Raw genomic sequence first — 5294 nt, 5'->3', positions numbered from 1 at the left:
GCAGTGGATAGAGCTCTGGTCTTGGAGTCAGGAGGACCTGAGTTCAAATCTGGCCTCAGATACTTGACACTTACTGGCTGTGTGACTGTGGGCAAGTCACTTAATCCCGATTGCCTCACAAAAAAAAGCATGAATGAACGAATAAAGCATTTATTAAGTGTGGACTATATACCTGACTGTGTGTGTGTGTGTGTGTGTATGTCTTATATAAGATAGTTACAGACTGTAGGAAAAGGGGAATATGTAAGCTTCTATAAGGTTTGAGGGATTTTTTTTTTTTGGATAGAATCATGCACTTGTTTCTTTTTCTGGCCTTGCTGCCAGGGACTAGCTATTTCGATGTTACAACATCATTCCAGGGTGATGGCATGAGCACCAGGTGACTCATTTGTTGGGTGAAGTTAGAGATGACTCAACTTGAACTGCTCCAGTGTCCAGGGAGCTTTTAAATTATTGACTTAAAACAAGGTCTCTGGCCCCTGAGCTTGCCAGCTTTCAAAGGCTGTTGAATAATGCACTGCATTAACAAAAATCCTTTTACTCTAATCATTTGTTTCCAGGTGGGAGTAGACCAGATTGATGCAGAGAATGCTCTGAGGAGTCTGGGTAATTTTGGCTGCCCCACTGACACAAGGGCAATGTTGAATAGAAGGCAGCAAGACAAATAAGTCATTATTCCTGTACATTATCTCCTCTGGCTTTTGAAAACTGGCTTGGTTCTGGCCCAGTCCTCAGAATGCATATGTGGATCCTAGGGCCCCAGGAGAGTTGTAATTTACAGTGACACTAGGCAGAGTTCTGGCCCAATATAGAGTGACTTTGGGTCTTGAAAATCCTGGGAGATTTAGGAAGTGATTATTGCTGTTTTTCCTCTTCCAAATGTTTTTCCATTTGTATACATACATTTACTGGCAAATATATAATGGACATTAGTGAACTTGTAAAACGTTGGACATTTACTTGGGCAACAGGGTCACTGTTTAGTCTGGGGATAGGGTTGAGGGCTAGTGTTCTGAGCCTGAATTGCTGTCTGTCCAAAAAATTTCTTCACAATGGTGATGGAGAAAAGTGTAAGTGAGAAGTACCAAGTAGGGAGCATCCACTGAATCCAAGTCATGGTCTTTTGGTGGGATTCAGTCAAAGCAGTGAAAGGATGAGAATAGATGACTAAGTCCTTAGAGGGTCAGACTAGGAATAATATGTCAGACAAACAAAGGAGATACAACAGGATTCGGGAGGAGGAGTTTGTGGATTGTGCTCCAGAGGAAAAGAGATGGTTGTATGCTCAAAGATTTCTGGGAGCTGTTTCCTTTTTGGTAAAAACAAAAACAAAAACAAAAACATTTTGTCCTGAAATTAACATTTATCAACAAACATGAACATTTCAACATACAAAGAACAAATTTGTGCATTTCTGTTCTGTTTTAAAGTAGTGTATATAAAACTGAACATGGTAGCAGCAAAATTGCCCTATTTAATTGCATCCCCCTTTTTCTGTGCATTTTAAAAGATTTCATTGATGATTTTTCTTTTTATTTTTTTTGCATTTCTATCACTATCCACTAACTCAGTTCCCTGCCCCCCTACCAACTGAAAGAAGGTTCCCCTTGTAATAAAAATTGACGATGTCTAAAAATGTATGTTTCATTCTGCACCTTTAATCAATCAGTTCTCTACCATGATGGAACGGCATGCCTCATCATCATTCTTCTGAAATATATGATTAGTCGCTGCACTGATCAGAGTTTTATAGCCTTTCAAAGTTACTTACCTTTATATTATTGTGATCGTCATGTAAATTGTCCTCCTGGTTATGTTCATTTCATTCTGCATCTGTTGATACAGATCTTCCTATGTTTCTCTGGATCCATCATATTCACACTTTTTTATTGTACAGTGATATTCTGTTGCATTCATACATGAAAATTAGTCAGTCATTCTTCATTTGGTGGGCTCCCATGCACTATATTTCCTCCCTTTGCTTTGATTTCTTTGGTATATTCTTGTTAATAGTGTTTCTGGGTTAGAGTTCAGCACAATGGCTTCCTAGTCCAATTCAAATTGTTTTACTGAATGTTTGCATCAATTCATAGTTCTACTGACAGTGCAGTAGGATGCCTGTCTTCCCATAGTTCCTCCTAAATGGTGACTTTCATCTTTTGTCATCTTCGTCAAATTGATAGATGTGGGATGCATCCTTAGAATTGTTGTAATTTTTGTTTTCCTTATTGACTTTTATTTGGAGCATTTTATATAGTTATTGATAGTTTGCATTTCTTCATTCAAAGATTGCCTGTTCATATCTTTTAAGCTTTTATCTATTGGGTAATGGCTCTTTTTCTTACATAATAGTATCAATTCCCTCTATATCATGGATGTCAGGTCATCAGAGAAACTTGCTGGAGAGAATTTTTTCCCCATTAATTGTTTGCCTTTTAATTCTAACTGCATTGATTTTGTGCATGCAAAAACTTTGCAATTGCACATAATTGAATTTGCCCCTTTTATTTCTGTGATGATTCATTAGCTTTCTAAGCCCACTTTGCGCAGGCATACTTGCTGAGCTTCAGGTGGCACTGATGGCTTGCATGTTTTGATCACAAATTTAAAACCGAGTATAAAATGAGGAAGAATGTGTTTAGACACATATTCTCCTTTCCTTGATTTTGTTATGAAATGTCTTGTTCCTCCTTACTACTGAATGCCTTTTAACAGTGGACAGGTATATACCAGTAATTAGAGCTTAGCAATATAATTTATACATTTGAAATAGTACAATTTGCACTTTATTCATTATTGTTTGTTTAAGTATTATGAGCCATAAGAGAATTCTTCATCTTCTAAGATAAGTATTTCAAGATTTCCAAAACTGATTTTTCATTGTTTTATTTTAGTATTAAGGGCTGCTAGGTGGCACAGCAGATGAAATGCCTGGCCTGGAGTCAGGAAGATCTGTTCAAATATAGTCCCATACACTTGCTAGCTGCATCACCCTGAGCAAATCATATACCCTCTCTTTGCCTTAGTTTCTTCATCTTTAAAATTGGAATAACAAAAGCACCTATCTCCCAGGGTTGTTGTGGTGATCAACTAAGATAATAATTGTAAAGCATTTAACACAAAGCCTGATGCTAATAAATGCTATAGAAATATTAGCTATTATTATTATTATTGTTATTATTATAGTAATGAAGAACATTTTTTTAAAAACAAAAATGACTAATTCTATCATAGAGTAGACCATCCCTTGGTCTGGAATACTCCAGGGATATTCTTCTATTATCTTATTTGGCCCTATTCTAGAGTGGACCTGAATCCTTCACTTTTCCATGAAGCTTTTTCGACTTCCCAGAATATTTTTGTATAAGTGGGAGGTTTCAAATGTGAGTTAACATGACAAAATCATGTTATGCTGCCTTTGTGGACAAGATGGACAGAAATAGGTAGGTGAAAGTGGATTTGTAACTGATTGAATACTTGGACATTTTCCTTCAACATGAAGGAAAATCTCTAGTGAAGTGCCTTGAAGATATATTCTTGGTCTTGTGTTTTAAAACATTTTTAATGAAATGGCCTCCTTATCACATTTACATATACTGTGAAGCTTAAAAGGGATAGTGAACACATTGGATGATAGAGAACCGTGGACCTATTGGCTGAGTGAAATAAAATTATTCATGCCTACTAAATTTCAAGTTCTACAATTATGCACAAAAAATTCAACCTTTGTTCTGCTTTCTGAAATTAGCAATGAAAGTCCCACCACTTTTTTTTTAAGTGAAAAGAGTGGAATTAAGTTTTTATTTACAGTACACTGCAAGACATGAAACCCCATACAAAAATAAGAACTCTCCCGAGGATAGAGGTTTTGTAATAGCAAGTCTACAGTTCAAATTGTTCAATTGTGCTTTAGTATTATATTGAAAGTCACATTAAAAAAAAGACCTTAGTAGAGAGATATTAAGACAAAAGAAAGGCAAAAACAAGGCATACACAATGAGTCTGACAATAAAATCTAAATGTCTATATAAAATGTCTATATAATAAATGTCTATATAAAAATCTATAAAGGTCCCAGATGTGTCATCTTCACTCTAGAAAGTCTGAACATCAGAGGTAGATTCTGGTATGACATTTTAATCTTCTTCTACAAAGAATTACTTTTCAATTAACCTTGAGGAAGCATTGGGACTGGAGAGCTTTGCTTCTATCTATTCCTTCGTAGCCTTCAAATCAGGACACACAGTTTTTCAGTTTCATTAAGTTTTTCTGCAGCCAGAGAATTATTTGAAATTGTTCCCAGAACAACCAGGACAATTTTGCTGTCTTTTGCAGATAAAAGGTTGATTGAGGGTTCTAGAATGCCATTTTGGACAAGACACACAATCTGCTCAATTATTTCTCCACTAGTGTAGTTTGTAAGAGCCCACTCTGTTTACTTTTTCTACTTGAGGTCTATGAGCAGAGGCTTTGTGGACTTTTGTTGGGGCACTTTTGGGGGGGGTTCTTTCTTGTTCATGGGTGAGTCAGATTGGGTGACCTCTGCAGCCCATTTTAAGTCTTAGATTTTATGATTCTGTAACTTTTCGGGACCCATTTGTCCTATACATCTCTTACCCACCTTCGTCAGGGATGGCTATACTAATCACTCCATCCAATTAAATATCCATTCCCCCCACCACCTCAGTACGTACCCCTTTATTAATCTTTCTCAGCCACTTAGGATTTCTGCTACCTCACTTTTTACCTGTGTGTTTCTGAGGATCAAAGAAATGCAAATATTCCTCGTGCCAAATATATAAATCTTCAAATGTATATCATTCAGAATATATTAAGTTATCCAAAGTCCAGAAATTGAGGAATTTTTAGGCTGAAATATATAAATTCCATTTAGCAAATGTTAAAGAGCTACTACTTGCAAGACATTGTGCTAGAAATGCAGAAATCAATAATAATAATAACTTTTATATAACACTTACTATGTGCCAGGCACTGTGCTAAGCACATTACACTGATCATCTAATTTCATCCTTACAATAACCCTGAGAGGTAATGAAAAATTCTATCATTTTTGCCTTCAATACATTTACATTCCAATGGCAGGTCCTGGACTTAACACAAAGACACCCAAGCATGAGGCAAGATAGGAGTTTAAGACAAACTGTTTTGATGAAGTAGATGGCTCATGAGCTTTCTGGCCCCATTAGTTTTCAAATTCTATCTATCCTTTTGTGGAATATTATGAGAACAGTAGAAAAATTAGATTTTAACCATCGTATCTACTAGCTCATTGT

The sequence above is a fragment of the Vombatus ursinus genome, unplaced genomic scaffold (genome assembly GCF_900497805.2).
Source record: "Vombatus ursinus unplaced genomic scaffold, bare-nosed wombat genome assembly UNPS02007182.1, whole genome shotgun sequence".
Lineage (NCBI taxonomy): Eukaryota > Metazoa > Chordata > Mammalia > Diprotodontia > Vombatidae > Vombatus > Vombatus ursinus.
This window is presented reverse-complemented; position numbering follows the sequence as displayed.